At 48.0% G+C, this 18,718-nt stretch overlaps 1 protein-coding gene across 1 annotated transcript in view; it reads left to right on the forward strand.

Annotated features, from left to right (window-relative positions):
* DSCAM (DS cell adhesion molecule) overlaps positions 1–18,718 on the forward strand; it is a 959,122-nt gene that overhangs the window by 777,738 nt on the left and 162,666 nt on the right. The window lies entirely within an intron of this gene.

Consider the following 18,718-nt stretch of genomic DNA (forward strand, 5'->3'; position numbering starts at 1 on the left):
CCTTTCTGACACTCCCTAAGGGTGGGTGTTGCTTCACACCTCCACTTTCGGGGAATATCACCCTTCTCTTCCTCCGTTGCCATCCCAACTAGAGATTGGTCCCCCAGAATTCCTGACCCTATCCAAAATGCTTAGAAGTGCCTGAATGGTAAGAGTGATGCGGATGTGGAGTACTTGAGTAAGAGTGGCCATAATTTGCTGCCAATAGGCAGCTAAGGGAGGGGGCATTGCCAACCATGTGGAAGAAGTCTGAATTGGTACAGGGACATAAGGGACATCCCGCTGTGTTAACTCTACAGGTCCGCCAGAGCTGAATCAATGGGAGAGAGGTGGCATGGAGATAATTAAGTTGTATTAGGCAGGGCCTCGAAGATATCACTATTTGTGGGGGCCAGTTGAACCAAGGACCAGTCGGTGTCTTCCAGCTCCCTTTTCTGTCTGAGGGAGGGGAATCCATCTGGAGTGCTGGTAATGAGAGTCCAGAACAGCTGAGAAATGCCGCCTTTCCCCAGCGCACCCATCAGCACCCTCTACTCTAAAGGGTTATACCAGGGGAGGGTAAAAATCATCGATTTATCTAGTTGTAGGGTATGCCTCCGTTGCAGGTAGTTGGGGAACTGGGTGTTGGAGAGGGAGAAATGTGTCTGGAGGGCCTGGAATGTGCTCACACCGCCCCTGCACATTTCTCCGAGTTTTGTTATGCCAGTCCTATCCCACTTAGCAAATCCCGACAGCTGAGCTCTGTTTGCAGGGCGACAGCGCTGTCACAGCAAGGTTGGGCTGGTCAGGATTTTCCCCCATCCCAAGCTCTGGGATGCATCCCACCCTGTGTGTAGCACCACTGCTGTGGTCTCACGGAGAGTGCCAGGTTTGGATTGTCATAAAGAGTGCCCATCAAACAGTCCATCCCGAGAAGTGAGAGTTAGAGATGGTATGACAGGTCGCCCTAGGCACCGGTCAGCCCGTCATTGAGAACTATTAGTTGTGTGGCTCTGTATTTACACTTTCCGTGCTCATGACAAGCTCAGCTCGTCATAAGGCACGATGTCGCTGGGCTCATGATGAGCTGAGCTCGTCATGACCCACGCTGTGTTCACACGCGGGGATAATTCCCCTGCCTGCTGTGGTGCTGCGCGCGCCCCCTCCCCCCCAGCGCCGTGGGGGAATTAGCCCCGCAGCAAAGGGGTTAAAGTTGGAAGTGTGTCATGCCTAAACCTCCATCATAAACGGACTTACGCAGTTTGTCATGTGCTATTTGGTGAGAGTAACTGGACCAGAGAAAGGAGCAGAGCATGGAGGCCAGACTGAGGAACCAGCGATCGGGGATGCAAAAAGGGAAGTTCTGGATGGCAAATAGTTATTTCAGAAGTGTCATCATTTTGAACACAGCCACTCTCCCTGGTATCTGCAGTGGTGTGCCCGCCCAGTAACGAGGTGATCCACCTTCATTCATTGATTTAAGGTGATAAGCTTGAGTTCCCGAATCTCCACATTATCTCTAGAAAAATGGATCCCTAGGTTTTTTAGGATCTTGGTGCTGTGGTCAGGTATGAAGCCACATTCATTCGGATGTATTAGTTATGGAGGAAGGGACAGAGTATGCTTGCCAAGAGCTTGGCAAAGATCTTTATCTCCACGTTGATCAGGGGTGTAGGCCTGTATGAAGAATCCTGGTCCTTGGGACATCCCTACGTTTGAATGACCACAATGGTGGCCATGTCGATGTCCGAGGGAAACCTCCCTAGTTCCGCCACTTCTTGGTAAAGTGGAGGAGACGTGGGGCCAACTTGTTAGAGACTCTACAATAGTACTCAGTAGGGAAGCCGTTGGGGTTCAGCGTCGTACCGGACATCAGATTGTGGATTGGGCCGTAATTTCGTACTCTGTAAGGGGACTGTTGAGGATAGCCCAATAAACAGGGGACAGTGTAGGAAGGGAGATATCATGTACGTTAGGTTGAGTATGTTTGTTAGGTGGACGCCTGTGGCAAGCATTGAGTACCCCGTAGTAGGTGGCAAAGGCCAGGGCAATGTCTGCAGATGATGTGGCCAGGGACAGGGGTCTGTCACGGATCTCCGGAATTATGCAAGATTCCATATCCTTGGTGGCTAGCCAGTGGAGCAGTTTTCCGGATTTATCGCTAAATTCATAGAATTTCTGCGTGGAGGCCATTCAACAGCGGCTGGCCTCCTCCAGCGCCATTTGACGGAGAGCGTCTCATGCCACTGTCACCTGTTGATTAAGGATCTCAGTCGGGCCACTATTGCGGCAATGTTCGAGGTCCAATACACGGGTCTCCGGGCGACCACAAAGATGTGTCCTTTGCCGATCAACCAACCTAAACCTGATCATGGCCTCTCCTAGTGAGCTTGACTGCAGCCCAGAGGATGCCGGAGAGTCCACCGTACTCTTTTTGAGGGCGAAGTAGTAATCCAGTCCCTGGGAGAGGAGGTCTGCGCATTGCTTGTTCCAGAGGTACCAGGCATTGAGCCACGGGACGCATTCACTCTCTCTTATCCCCACCATCACCATTGGAGTGGTCTGATATATCCTTGGGGTGTATGTCTGCCTACATTACATGCAACGAGGAGGTTCTCAGGAGAAGCAGGATGTCTATACGGGAAAGCGATTTGTGTGAAGCTGATGTGTGCATGTATTCCTCCCGGAAGGATTCCAGGTCCTCCAGCTATCACACAGGCCAATGACCGGCATCCAGTGTCTTAGCCTGATAGTCTGTGTCATGCATGCTGCCGTTGGGGTACCCGAGACGTCAAGGACAGGCCTCGGAGTGAAGTTGAAGTTACCGCCTATCACCATTGTGTCCTGTGACATTGTGGAAGAACCCAGGTCAAGGTGGAGAAGGTCTCCTTATGCAGGTGGGGTGGAATGTATATGCTTAGGAAGCCATATTATTCCCCTCTAAGAGGCCAGCCACTCCTATGTATCTGCCTAGGGGTTCGGACAATGTAGCTGTCACTGTCAGGGGCAGGCTGCAGTGCTGAAGAAATGATATGTAGCCTCATCCCTTGGGTGGATGCGGGCGGAAGTGTAGCTGGAGTGTGTGTGTGCAGGCCCACCCTCCCTCATAGCATTAATCGGCCCCCAATGATGAAAGCTAGGAAAATGTATGCTTGTCTCCTAGAAAGGATGAGTACAGATCACAAGCGAGGTGGTGCCAAATAACAACAAACAAGAAAAAGTTCCCCAGAACGGCATTGTCCACCAACTCCTCCCTCCCCATACTTCCCCTCAGAAGCATCTGTTGCCCGAATATTGCTCAAATACAAGAAAACATCCAAACCGAAGGTGGACAATGTTGTTCTTCATCAGACGGATCGTTAGCGCAGAAGACCCAGAATGGTGACATGCAGTTCAGTAACTCAGGTCGGGGGCCCCTCCCCAGCCTCCCCGTCCTGGGGTCCAGGTCCGAGGTCGCAGCTATTACCCCAGCACGGGAGGGGTCTACCTACAGGGGGGTCACTCCGCTCATTGTTGTCAGATTCAGGGGATCTTGAACATCTCATGTGAATGTGTCGTCTGGAGCCTGGTGGTTATTGGTGTGTGGCCTATGTCAGTTGGGCCTCTGTTCGGGCCCCGTGGGGACAGTATCCAGGCATCTTAAGGTTGCGGTGTTCTGTAGCCCACTGCCAGGCCACTTCCCGGGGTTTTGAAAAGGTGTGCAAAGTCACTTTAATGTGTGCGAGATAGATCAGCATTTAACGGACTTTGAGTGATCTAAGGTTTTGTTTGACCTTATCAAGGTTTCATTGACTTTTTGGACAGATACTGGGATTCTGCCTCACACTCTTGCATATCTGTGTTGGAAATTCAGCTTATTTATTAACTAGGCATAAGTGTTGACTGTTCGTCCAAAATAAGCTTTCCTTTAACCCCTCCCATGCTCATGACAAGCTGAGCTCGTCATGAGCCACGGTTGCTGTGTGCTCATGACGAGCTGAGCTCGTCATAACGGCTCCAACGCTCGCACACGGGGCTAATTCCCCCTGTGCTGAGCGTTCTAAGAAAACGGGTGTGGCCGTGACGAGCTCAGCTCGTCATGAGCACACGGCCACCGTGGGTCATGACGACCTGAGCTTGTCACGAGCACCGGGGCGCTGTGCGTGCCCCCTTCCGCCCCCCAGCACAGCGGGGGAATTATCGCCGCGGCCAAGGGGTTAAAACTATTAAGGTGAAACCCCAGGATATATAGAGTGACACTGTGAGGAGGACATCAAAAGACCTGCTCTTCCATAAATTCCCAAGATAAATTGCAATTTCATCAACCTGGGCTATTTTGTTTTGTGTTTTTGCTAGCGGTGTGGCAATGCAGATTCTGCCTAGCTGATCCCCTAGTCGTGATAATGAAAAGGGGAGTTAAGATTTTCCCACTCAAAATACTGGGAGGTCATATTTCGCAACATGTTTAGCTAGTAGAGTTGTGTGACTGCCAGAATAGTTTCCTGGAACAGAAACCGTGCTTGATTTGTTCCAGTGTTTGCCATGGAACGGCATAGGCACTTATTTCCAAACATTAGCTATTGTTTTTAAGAGTACACCAAGTGATGGCCCTCTAAAGCCTATTTTTTTTTAGCACAGCACTGTTGTTTATCAATTCAAAGTATTAGAAAATGATAAAACTATGGAATGGATGGTCCAAAAAATGTCACACTTGTGAAATGTGAAGTTTATTGCTATGTAATGCTGCCAATTCCTTGCAGTAGCAGAGGCAATGGCTGTGGGTGATGCTGGCTGCAGTTGAATTTTTGAGGCCCCTGCCACTTATATTTTTAGACACTCCTATTATATTGATGTCCAGCTGAGTTAAAACCGTTGAGTTGTTTTACGTTATCTTTACCATTTTTTCCTGGGATACAAATTATTTTAGACCGCGTGTAGGGCCTGCCTGCAGAGGCGATGCCATTCTGTCGGGGTGTTTGGCACAGGACTGATCACTGCTAATCTCTATTGGTGGCAGAGAACAACTGAGTTTTTGGAAAATTTGTAGTGGTTTGGTCCCCTCTACTGAGGGTAAATCACGAGATGACGGTCCTCGCATCGTCCTGTACACTATGGTTTTCTCAAATCCCCTGAGTCATTCACGTGACTGTCCCAAAACATTTTGATGTTTGTCTAAATGACCAATCTTTAAGGACTGTAAACCCACTTACAAACCTAACGTCACATTTATAGACAGCTTGCAGTACCTTATTTTTATTAAAGCCAAACAAGATTGAGGAAACGTCACGTGTGGACAAATCTGCATCCACTGCTCTGTTTATTCCTACTCATAAGCAGGATGCTGACTCTTGGGCACATTGTAAACTTGGTAGAGGGCAGGAATAGGATTCTCTCGGGTGTCCATCATGGTTGTGTTCTACTAGGCAACCCGCAGATCCGCCAAGTGGAACAGTTTGCTTCTTCCCAGTGGTTGGGCAGCATGGGAGATCTACTTTTAGAGGACAGAGTAGGAAATGGAGAATGTGGAAGGTTGAAGTGTAACGAAGATGTGATACACATTTTCTAAGAAATGATAGTGGAAAATGTTAAGTTCAATAGAGAGAATGTTTCCACTGCTTGTCTAGCCTGTGGCTTTCAACTAATGAATGCAGAATTAAGTCAATGTTTTCTGGAAGGGTGCCACCACCCTTCCCCCAAATGCCCCAGGGGAGGGTCAATCTAGCTTGATCCATTGAGGTATTTAAACATTTACCACTGCTTCTTCAGAACTGCCTGTAAAACAATTGGTCCTTTTAACTGGATCAAATAAGAATCATTCAATGTAAAGCATGCCACTTGGCCCCATTTTTCAAAACATTTTTGGAAGAAACCCAGGAAGTGGTCATGCTCATTTACTCACACAGTGTCATTTGTGGCACCAGTTTAGACCTCATCATTTTGAAATTCCCCAAGAATGATGTTTTTTTTTCTTTCTGTGCTCCAGCAATTTGGAAGGTGTTGCCTTACCCTAGTTCTTATGGTACTTAAGAATCAACAAGGCTAGTGACATCTTTTGGAACCAGTGCTCCTTTGCGCTTTTGTGGAGGGAGGCGGGAGAAGCGGTATAAGGAAGACGTTTGCTAGAAAAGGAGATCATGGAAGGTCAGCATGAGATATCTCAAAGGGGGAAGAACAAGGAGAGAAGAATGGGATATATCATGGAGAGACCAAGTCCATTTTTGTTTATGTGTCTCCATAATGCCCCACCTGCAGTTCTAGTAAATAATAAACTAATCCTGGGAAAAGGAGGAACAGAAGATCTCCACATGTTACTTACAATTATGTTTAAATATTTTATAAATAATCAAGCAGATTCTACCGGGGATGAAAGAGTCCCATAAACTGTGCTTAGTTTGTAAAAACATGAATAAATATAAGTGTAGGGACGCAAATTCTTTGTTAGAAGCTGCTACTGAGTATTGGCGTTGTTGACTATAGGGCCCCCAAATTTTGTTCCCACCCTATGCCTCTTTCTTCCACCACCCTGCACTTCCTTTCTCTTTATCTCTTTCTTGGTTCTTTTACATTCGGGCTTTCTCCACTTGGCAATCTTTTCATATCTTTCTATTCCTCCTTCTTTCTACCTTTTGTTCCTGTCTCTCTTCACCTCACCAAAAATGAGCGCCAGTGCCCCTCACATGCAACCACCGGCACCAATGCACCAATGCACCATAGAGAAGAGACGCTCTACCCACCGCCCTGCGCTCTCTCATCCTCAGTGACGCACCGCGGGCCCCTCAGTGGGAATGCCGAGGGTATTGTCGATGATTAGGTATTCGCGGATCTGAATGTGTTAATCAACCTGGCAGCTGGAGGTAGTCGCGTCAGTTTCCCCGAACCTCGCGCGCGTCCCAGGAGTCAGGAAGGTCAATGGATTCAGCTCTAAAAATAAACGCCCCGGTCCCCAGCAGAATTAAGGCGGCCTGAAGATGCGAAGTAAACATAGATCCACAGGAGGAAGCAGGTGGCACTCGGGGGGAAGCAGTTTCCATGAATGGTATTCCCTTGTAGTAAAGAATGTGCAAAGGCTTTGCATTGAAGTGAAGCGTTTAATTATTCTCTGCTATTTTAAGCCTGCTTGCAAGGTTACTTGATTATCCACAACAATGGCCCGCGTTACTGGAGGCAGGAGAGGGCTGGTCATTAAATTCAAGGCTGAGGGTCTAAACCTCTTGTTCTGTAGCTCGGCAGCTCTGCCATGTGCTGGGAGGAAAGGCATTGTTGTACTCTAATTCTGAAATGTTGATGCTCAGAGACGTGATGGAAGGATACAAACGACGAAGCATGCAAAGAATGAGTGTAAACATGCTCAGTGCCACAGAATCAGTTAAGAATCCAGCATGAGAAAGAGAGTACAGAATCTGGTCAGAATCCACCTGAGACATGCAATATGGTAAGGGTAAGCTCTTTAAAGCGGGGCGTATTATAAAAAGAGCCCTGGAGCTGCAAGGTTATATGGCCAGGGACTACCGAACATCCCCCGCCTTGAGTTTAACCAACATTAAAATTAGACATGAAGAGGATTTCTTTGGAGGCGGGGGGTCATACAACTCCCCGGCCGTATTTATTAAAAACATAAAAATCAAAAGAAAATTGAAATAAACAATATTTACACAATTTTACGCAGAAAACATACTTGACATTTGATTACAATTCATATGTACATATTTCAGATGGCTAACCTTAACATACTTCTAATACTAAGTATTTCCTATCCGAATCTAATATCTGAATCATAATCATGCATTAATGACTTTTCTGCGTATCCTATTTAGGCCTACCGCAAGGTCGGTAACTGGTGTCAGATCCTTATCAATTAGCCACGCCCTCCCGTAGGAGTGCGCATGCGCAGAGGGCCCGTTTACCGAGAGGGTACTCCCCCCCCCCCCCCCGGTTACCCCCGTACGCTCCATGAATTCCATTAAAGGGGGGGCCCTTGCACTCTGCGCCGTTTAGTGACGTCATTGTGCCCGTGCGGGGTGGTCAACCAGCCTAAAGAAAGCGTGATTCCCCTCCCCCGCACCCATCCAGCCAACCGGATGTACCGCCCCTGGAGTTGTAGGAGAGACCACTTGTCCCTCCCCCTGGGCGACCCCATTCAAGAAGGGCGCCGCCCCCTAAGGACCTTAAATTGACTGCTCACCAATCATGACCTTAGCGCCTGACCAAGGTATAGCAATAAATACGACGATTGATGACCTACAAACGGTAAAAAGTTCTAAGGAACAAAATTATCATACAACACACCTGTCACACTGGGAAAAAACATATTAACAACCTCATGATACAATAACCAATATCTGCTTTTAGGGGATGGTGGGTGGGGAAAAAGATTACAGCCTCCTAAAAGGCTTGAGAGGGCAGGCATGGGATCGCGGGAACAAGAGAACGCCTCCTGCGCTCCCCGGCCTTTTAAACCCCCCGTTTGGTCAGGCTGGTTCTAGCCGGCCTGACCCCTGCTCCCCCTTGGCCTGGAAGCGATCCAATCGCTTCCGGGTCACTTGGGAGCCCCTTTACCAATCGATGGTGAGGCGCGCCCGCCGCGCCATGATGACGCGGCGGGGACGCGCCCCCACAATGGATAGCTGGCGAGGGGGAGTTGGGGGCAGGTGCCCCGACATACCCGCGGCGGGGCCGATGACGGCCCCCGCCTTTCTCGACTGCACCTGCTTTTTGCACCCCTCAGGCACTCTAGTTTTACAGAGGGGGCTGCAAACACGTGTATAGATCCTTCAGGAACACAGATCTTTCAAATGTTAAATGCACATGATTTCAAGTGGGCGTGCCTCATGTGCCAGCTGGAATGGACCCATGTAACTGATGGAATTCCTGCATTTGCGTGTGCGCGATGCTACAGATGCAGACGCAGAGGCTAAGAGACCTTAGGCAGATGCACTTGACTGTGCTCCATATAGCGGTGACACCCTCCTAGAGTGGGCCTTGGAAGTGTGGAAATGGGGTTACACAGACTCCCCAGGGCTCCTCCTGCAGGGGGAGGCAGTCAGTCACTCAATACACTTCCATGCACCGGACTCTGTAGCCTACCCTTGTGTGACAAACAGGCAAGAGTGTCTGAAAACAAAGGGAGGAAGGCCCTAAGGGTGACCTGAGGAGCGGGCCCTATTTGGATGGAAGTAAGAGCAAGGCAGGGCTGGACTGGCAATTCCGAGTACCGGGCAATCCCCGGGTAGGCTGGATGGGGTCGGCCCGTTTTTTTCACTGGGGGACAGTTTTCTCTGAACTCCACTGCAGAGCCAGACTCAGACAGTCTACTCCTCCGTGAAAAAAGCACAACTGCAGAGGTGCACGTGCACACCCCCTTCCGGACCCGGTGCAGCAGCAGCGAGCCAGGTGAATTTAATAATCAGGACTCAGAGGAGGCAGCGCAGTGCACAGATGTCTCCCCCACCGCCGCGTCTGCGTGCCACCGCCACCCACTCTTCAGTTCACCCTTGGGGTGTGGCTGGTGGGTCCCTGCATACCGCATGCGCATTGGGACTCACGCAAGTGCGTGTGACAGCCTGACATGAGAGAGACAGAGTGGCTGGAGCCGAGGCACCGTTGCGGCCATAATTTAATTATTTCTAGCCCCCTGGCCTGGGCCCCGTCTGCCGCCTGCAGCAGGTGAGTTTGTCCGTCCACCCTGTCGGCAATCATCTCATGGGCAGTGGGCACTAGGTGGGCGTCGCGACTGGGCCAGGATTATTAAACAATTTACAACAAGGGGTGGTGATGGACAGAGTCTCTGAATTAAGCAGAGTACTCTCACCCAGTCAAGAGATCAGGGCTAGATCCAACACCGTTTTTTAGCTCATTGCACCATCCCAGTTTCAGAACCTGGCTGTATGCAAATTAGTCTGTCCCTGGCCCAGTGCATCATGGGAACAGGGCAGACCAGACTACAAAAGCCAATTCTTACACTGGGAAGGAAACAAGCTTCCGGGGACCGGTTTCTGGCATTACAGCCGTCTTCGGCCCGGCTTGCTTGAATCCTGATGGTGCAATGAGCAAGGGACTCACATCTGAGTATACCCTTCCACGCTCAGGGTGGACAAAATTATTTACAACAAGGGGTGGTGATGGACAGAGTCTCTGAATTAAGCAGAGTACTCTCACCCAGTCAAGAGATCAGGGCTAGATCCAACACCGTTTTTTAGCTCATTGCACCATCCCAGTTTCAGAACCTGGCTGTATGCAAATTAGTCTGTCCCTGGCCCAGTGCATCATGGGAACAGGGCAGACCAGACTACAAAAGCCAATTCTTACACTGGGAAGGAAACAAGCTTCCGGGGACCGGTTTCTGGCATTACCGCCGTCTTCGGCCCGGCTTGCTTGAATCCTGATGGTGCAATGAGCAAGGGACTCACATCTGAGTATACCCTTCCACGCTCAGGGTGGACAAAATTATTTACAACAAGGGGTGGTGATGGACAGAGTCTCTGAATTAAGCAGAGTACTCTCACCCAGTCAAGAGATCAGGGCTAGATCCAACACCGTTTTTTAGCTCATTGCACCATCCCAGTTTCAGAACCTGGCTGTATGCAAATTAGTCTGTCCCTGGCCCAGTGCATCATGGGAACAGGGCAGACCAGACTACAAAAGCCAATTCTTACACTGGGAAGGAAACAAGCTTCCGGGGACCGGTTTCTGGCATTACAGCCGTCTTCGGCCCGGCCTGCTTGAATCCTGATGGTGCAATGAGCAAGGGACTCACATCTGAGTATACCCTTCCACGCTCAGGGTGGACAAAATTATTTACAACAAGGGGTGGTGATGGACAGAGTCTCTGAATTAAGCAGAGTACTCTCACCCAGTCAAGAGATCAGGGCTAGATCCAACACCGTTTTTTAGCTCATTGCACCATCCCAGTTTCAGAACCTGGCTGTATGCAAATTAGTCTGTCCCTGGCCCAGTGCATCATGGGAACAGGGCAGACCAGACTACAAAAGCCAATTCTTACACTGGGAAGGAAACAAGCTTCCGGGGACCGGTTTCTGGCATTACAGCCGTCTTCGGCCCGGCTTGCTTGAATCCTGATGGTGCAATGAGCAAGGGACTCACATCTGAGTATACCCTTCCACGCTCAGGGTGGACAAAATTATTTACAACAAGGGGTGGTGATGGACAGAGTCTCTGAATTAAGCAGAGTACTCTCACCCAGTCAAGAGATCAGGGCTAGATCCAACACCGTTTTTTAGCTCATTGCACCATCCCAGTTTCAGAACCTGGCTGTATGCAAATTAGTCTGTCCCTGGCCCAGTGCATCATGGGAACAGGGCAGACCAGACTACAAAAGCCAATTCTTACACTGGGAAGGAAACAAGCTTCCGGGGACCGGTTTCTGGCATTACAGCCGTCTTCGGCCCGGCTTGCTTGAATCCTGATGGTGCAATGAGCAGGGGACTCACATCTGAGTATACCCTTCCACGCTCAGGGTGGACAAAATTATTTACAACAAGGGGTGGTGATGGACAGAGTCTCTGAATTAAGCAGAGTACTCTCACCCAGTCAAGAGATCAGGGCTAGACCCAACACCGTTTTTTTAGCTCTGTTCATCACCACCCCCTTTTCTGAATCGTTTTTGGCCACTATAGGTGTGGCAGGGTATATTCAGACATGAGTCCCTTTCTCACTGCTCCATCAGGATTCAAGCAAGCCGGGCCGAAGAGGCTGAAATGCCAGAATCCGGTCCCCGGTAGCTTGTCTCCTTTCTGGTGAAGAATTGGCTTGGTAGTTTGGTCTGCCCTGTTCCCATGATGCACTGGGCCAGGGACAGACTAATTTGCATACAGCCAGGTTCTGAGCTGGGATGGGGCAGTGAGATAAATAACGGTGATGGATCAAGCCCTGATCTTTGGACTGGGTAAGAGTGGTCTGCTTAATTCAGACACTCTGTTCATCACCACCCCCTTTTCTGAATCGTTTTTGGCCACTATAGGTGTGGCAGGGTATACTCAGACATGAGTCCCTTTCTCACTGCTCCATCAGGATTCAAGCAAGCCAGGCCGAAGAGGCTGAAATGCCAGAAACCGGTCCCCGGTAGCTTGTCTTCTTTCTGGTGAAGAATTGGCTTGGTAGTTTGGTCTGCCCTGTTCCCATGATGCACTGGGCCAGGGACAGACTAATTTGCATACAGCCAGGTTCTGAGCTGGGATGGGGCAGTGAGATAAATAACGGTGATGGATCAAGCCCTGATCTTTGGACTGGGTAAGAGTGGTCTGCTTAATTCAGACACTCTGTTCATCACCACCCCCTTTTCTGGAAGGATTATTAAACAAAGCAAAAGGTATAGGCCCCAGTCCGGTTCTAGTCTGACTGCGCAGTGTGGATTTAATTGTGAGCAGGGCGGGGCGAGGTCAGGTGGCTTGGGTTCAGACCTACTTGAGTTGCGCACCGTCGCAGCAATAAATCAAAATGTTTTTCATGATGATTGTCACCGTCAGGGCGCTTGACAATCATCATAATAACAATTTTTTATTTGGTGCTAGTGGTGGCAATAAAAGGAGGGCTCGGCACTGGCTGTGGTAAGCCATGTCCGGGCATTTCAATTTAAACTTATTTTATTTGTTAAAAGCTGAAACACTTTAAAGAAGAGGGGTGGCGTAATCACCTACATTTAATATGTGCAATGCTTGTGAAATTGACAAGTCCCATGCGTCATGTGAGGTGTGGGAGCGCGAGCCTGCTGGTGGTCAACATGAAAATCGAAATCGGGGATTTTTCAATGCATTTTTATTGCAAGGGCCTCATTTCCACCATCCGCTTTACAGGTGCACTGTGTGCAACCAGTTTCTATAAATGTGCAATGAACATTGCAGCACGTGTAGCCATGGATTGGCACACATCTAGTTTGACAGTTTCCTCAAGACATTTTCTTGATAAACCACATGATCCCACTAGAATAGAAGTTACACAGTCGCAGTAATGTAAAAAAAAGGAGACTTACTCGTACAATGAGTAACTAAAAAAATCAGGCTTGCACAAAAAGGTGAGTTTTTTGCTAGCTGGGCCGGAGAAAGTCCCCTGCATGGCTCCGGAGAACGTACAACCCTGTCTCGAAGTCCCATAGGAAGCTGTAATGTTTTTGCCCCTCGCCTCAGCATATACAATGATCATGCATGTGCACTAGGGGCTATCCATGATCTGGAGGGACAGTAGACCCAGAGCGGGGCTTTGTAGTTAAGAGGGCACACCAAGTGCACATCACTTCCCTAATAGAGTTACTACTGGCATCTCCCCGGGCTGTACGGGGTTGGCAGAAAAGCGATTACAGACACGGCCACTGGAATTATGAAACTTACCCTTGATTCCTAGGGTTTCCTTAAAAAGTTCACTTAATACTCGAGTAATACAAATTTTAAAGTGATAGCTGAGCAGGCGAGGTCAGGGAGACACGATAGCGATGCTGATAACTTGTCCCACTTATTCTGCGGCCCAACTATATGTGCTCCTCAGCTCTGCTAAACAGGCCTGGGATGTGAGCGCCAGGCAGCGTGTCAGCTGCGCACCAACACAACAGTGTGCCCTGATGAGCCTCCTCAAGTGCCTGCATGCCGTGCTTTAGAGGTCGTGCAATATAGATATCTGGACGTCACACACCCAAGTGGTGAATACATGTATTTGATGTCTACCTGTTGTAAAAGTAAAGGTTTGTGCACTGTATGTGTGTGCATCTCATATGCGGTTTGTGTTTGAAAGTTGTGCAATATAGGTGTCTGCCTGTCCTACAGTATAGGTGTGTGCATGTTGCGCACTGTAGGTGTGTGCATGTCATGTATGGTAGGTGGGTGCATGTTGTGCACTATAGGTGTGTGTATGTCGTGCATTGTAGGTATGTGAATGAGTCCACTGTAGGTATGTGCATGTTATGTATGGTAGGTGATTGCATGTCATGTATGGTTGGTGTCTGCATGTTGTGCACTATATGAGTGTGCATGTTGTGCACTATAGATGTTTGTGCATGTTGTGCACTGTAGGTGTGCTCACGTTGTGCACTGTAGATATGTATATTTCGTCTGATATAGGTATGTGCAGTTTGCGCACTATAAGTGTGTACGTGTCATCTACTCTAGATGTGTGGAGAAGTGTGGCTCAATGGTTAGAGCGGCAGACCCTGATACAGAGGTCTAGCCCGGGACCAGGGTTCAATTCCCTTCCTCGGTGGGTCTTGGGCTCAAAATTCCACGGACCTGATAATTCTCGCCTCGCTGCCTATTCCAATCATGGAGTCCCACTCTGCAACTCTGGGCAATAGCTTGCTTAATCTCCACAACAACCCCCACAACGCTAAGGATGCCTGGCCTCCACCTTGGGGGTGCCCAGGAGTGGACACCTCACAGGGAAAGCCAGGATGGGTTCCACAGCGGTATTCGTACAAGCGCCTTGAGACCCTTGCAGGTGAGTAGTGCGCTATACAAGTATCAATTTATGTGTGCACATCGTGCGGTGGAGTGCAAATCGTGGACTATTGATCTGTGCATGTCATGAAGAAGTGGAGTCTGGATGTTGATCTATAGTAAGATTTTTATCGCAAGATATCTGAATATTCAGAATCCCCAATAGGTAGAATTGCTATGAGCACCATGGGACGTGAACTCACATCTGCCTCGTGATGACCGTCTGGGGCACGCTTTGGTGAGACCTCAAAGCACGCACATGTTGTTTGCTGTGCTAACGCTTGCTCAAGCCACAGCAGATCTGACCCGCGCAAAGCAATTTAGGTAGTGCAAACATACAGTTTTACATAGTGGCAGCAAATGGGTGAAAATTTGAGCAACATCAAATTTAGGAATCTGAACACGAAAGAAAGACAAATACTGTGTGCAGACTTGGTCACTTCAAATTCTAATAGTGAAAAAGCATTTGCTCCGAAAACAAGCACACACACTGACAATAGGATGTGGAGCAATGGAGCCCATGCCAGCGGGGCTAGCACTCCCAGTAGTCCCAGTGGAAATAGCTATGCTCAGAAAAGTGTGACTATGAATAGTGTTACACTATCCATACACTGACAAAAGTAGTTGCACTCGCAGCGCTTTAAAGAATATGGGTAACCTGGTGCTCTTTAAGGTCACCATCTATGATTTACTATGCTTTGAAAGTTGATACAATTGAATATGTAATGAAAATGTGCTGTAAAATTCACCATATTGGTCTGTCCCTAAACCCGCCTACTAGTGGTCGGGCTTGCTTGCAGTGCTCGCTCCCTACGAGCCTCTCTGGGGCTGGTCTGGGACCCAGTCCGGCCCTGGAGCAAGGGTCTGAAGAGTGTGGGAACACAATCTCAAATGCACATAGCAGATTGCCCCAGAAACTTAAAGCCCTCAGAATGTAAATATTATTGGTCTTGGTAAGTTTTATCCCATTTTTTTACCACAGTGTGACAATCAAGTAGCCATTTTGAATGTTTGGATGGCTATACAGGAGACTAATAATAAAGTCAGTTTGCCCGTGCTCATTTTACCTAACAACATTATTATCTCTCAATTAATCAATCAATAAATCAGGTATTTGTGAAGCATACTACTCACCCGTGAGGTTCTCAGGGCGCTGGTGGGGGTGGAGGTGCAAGTCCGTCTCTTCCTGAATGCTTGCAGTGTGGAGGATTCAGCCGCGGCCGGGAGTGGGAGTACCAGCCGGGCGGTGACGTGGGGAGGGGGAGGGGCAGGGTGTGGGGGGTAGTAATGTATGGATTATGGACCTTAGCAGGTAAGTAAACATATAAATAAATTTAAAAAATTTGTTGCGAGCACTGATTCACCAAATGCGATGCAGTGCACGCAAAGAAATTCGTTTTATTTATTTATATGTTTACTTACCTGCTAAGGTCCATAATCCATACATTACTACCCCCACCCTGCCCCTCCCCCTCCCCACGTCGCCGCCCGGCCGTTACTCCCACTACCGGCCTCAGCTGGGAGGATCGTCTGATGCAGAGGGGGAGTTCGTTCCAGGTCTTGGCTGCAATGTAGGAGAAGGCTCTTCCTCCCGTTCTGGCACTGTGGAGGCCATTGATTTCGGCCAGGGTGAGGTTGGCGGAGCAGAGGTTTCTCTTGGGTGCGTAGGAGGAGATTCTATTGGTGAGGTATTGGGGTCTGGTGTTGTGGAAGGATTTATAGGAATGAGTGAGCAGCTTGAAAGTAACTCTCTTTTTGACAGGAAGCCAGTGTAGGTCTTGTAGGTGCTGGGTGATGTGGTCTTGGTGTGGGATGCCAAGAACGAGTCTGACTGCGGCGTTCTGTATGGTCTGGAGTTTAAGGAGTAGAGATTTGTTGATTCCGTCATAGATGGGGTTCCCGTAGTCCAGTCTGCTGGTTATGAGTGTGTGGGTGTTGGTCTATCTGGATTTGGGGAGGATCCATTTGGAGGTTTTGCGGAGAATGCGGAGGGTATTGAAGCACGTGGAAGATACAGCTTTGATCTGTCGGTTCATGGTGAGGGAGGAGTCGAGTATGATTCCGAGGTTGCGAGCATGGTCCGTGGGTGTTGGAGGGACTGCTGAGGGTGGTGAGCCAACAGGTGTGGTCCCAGGCGGAGGGGGTGGACCCGAGGATGAGGACTTCCGTTTTCTCCGAGTTGAACTTCAGGCACTGCTGCTCATCCAGGATGCAACATCCTTCATTCCTACCTGGAAACTGTGTCTGGTGATGTTGGGTTCTTTGGTGAGGGAGAGGATGAGCTGGGTATTGTCGGCGTAGGATACTATGCTGAGTCCGTGTTTTCTGATGATGGTAGCAAGGGGGGCCATGTAGATGTTCCACTCATTCTTGCAGTGCCAGAGAGCACTGCAGTGCCCCATATGGTCCATTTGTTGGAAGAGACATGGACATTAAAGAGAAGTGTTCATTGGGTTTCCAGGGTTTGGGGCCACGCATCCTTGTGAATTTGGCTTCCTCTAGAAAGAAACATAAAGCAAAATCCATAGCAAGCCTTCGTAAAATCATATTTCTCAAGACGCTGATAATAAAGGCTAAAATGACTCTACATAAGGGTACTCAGTTTATGAACCTCAAATGGATGAAAGGGTGGATGAATTCACTGAATTCGAATATAGGTCCTTTACAAAGATGTGTTCAATGGTACTATTAACTCACTCGAATATCATAACACATTTAATGTGAAGTGATGGCCAGGAAACAGCAGGAATTGAACATTACATGAATTATGCCGATCAGAAATAGCTGATGAACATTTAGGTCAAGCCAGAGTGTTACCAGATGCAGAAAGCTTTTATGGAAGTAAATAAGACTTGAAATTGCTGTAGGAAGGGAGATGAAAGAACACCCTCTCTTTGACTTCGACAGGACAGGACAGTCTTTTTCAGAGATGACAGTCAATGAAAGGACCTTGGCTAAATATTGCATTTTTATGGTACACCCTTAGTCTCAAATTCAAATTGGGCTGAAATTTATAAGCTTGGAGATTAAACCCAATGAGGGTCTGCCCTCAAGACACCTGTTCAAACTTAAATAGGATTTGGAATATCTGTGATCAGTAAAAATATCTAAGAGTATGGCACGGTGAAATAAACTGGCTTTTCAAAGACTGAAAGACAAGTGTAAAATAAAGAACGTGTTAATTTGATGATTATCGAAGATCATTAACCCGTTTACCGTGGTGCAAATTCCGCCGCGGTGCGGGCGTTTTATTAGGTGGGCGGGGCTGTGTCAGCCAACGGCACCAGGGAGGTAGTCCTCACCACGGAACGGGTTAAGGATTCCCTACTCTTTCTTGCATGTCACAGGCATTGTGTGCATATGGGTTTTCCAAAATCATAACTCATAGTAAAGCACATCAGATTACAGCACATAGCAATATGAGTGGTCACAGCAACCATGGAAGGTCTAATATGATATCAAATATGTACTGTGGAGGGGATTAAAGTGGAATTTTTGTTGCTAGACTGAGGAGCTGGGAGGGACGTGTCATAAAATGTAAAGAGCTAATTCAATTATAAATTATGTTACAATAAATCTGGAAGATTTGTAAGCAACCAACATGATTGAATGATGTCAATAACTGCCTGTACGTTAACACTGTGAATTGCTAACCATCATTTTACCCGGATGCTACTAAGGGTAACACCACCTCCCAGGGCTGCCTGTAGTCATTACCACATTTATGTGATTCAAGACATCATCAGTGGTAATAACCCCAAGTTCTTCTCAGTAGCATTGCAGACAGCCACCACTCTTCCCCGAAACATCCATCACAAATATCTGTAATTACTTCACAACTTCTCCAAAAACAATTCAATTTGCACTCTACTTTTTCTGTCCTGACTGCTCCTTAGAAAAGTACACTTGCCCCACAATGCTTCACACATTTTCTGCCTTCTGTAGCTCAGGAAACAAGATGGCCATATCTTCTGAAGTTCCTCACCTTACCTAGTCACTCTTTACATTAAACCACAGGGCCTTAATATCTTATGCCATAACAAGCTTAAAAAGGGATTTAACATCAAGAATGTGCCCTCTACTTTTTTTTCTCCGGGTCAAATTCATGAAATGAGCATGAAGGGGGCAAAAATTAATCGAGGCTTTTAAAGTCCATGGATATAAAATCAATGAACACAACCTTACTGATAGAGCTTGGACCTGTTGTGATATATTCCTACTGCATAAATCATTTAGGTTTCTAGCTATAGATGTACCTTAGAAGTTTCAGAAGATATGTAATTCTGCATTCGGGGAATTTTTTGAAAAAATGCAAAAGAAGCTTT

The sequence above is a fragment of the Lissotriton helveticus genome, chromosome 8 (assembly GCF_964261635.1).
Source record: "Lissotriton helveticus chromosome 8, aLisHel1.1, whole genome shotgun sequence".
NCBI classification, from domain to species: Eukaryota; Metazoa; Chordata; class Amphibia; order Caudata; family Salamandridae; genus Lissotriton; species Lissotriton helveticus.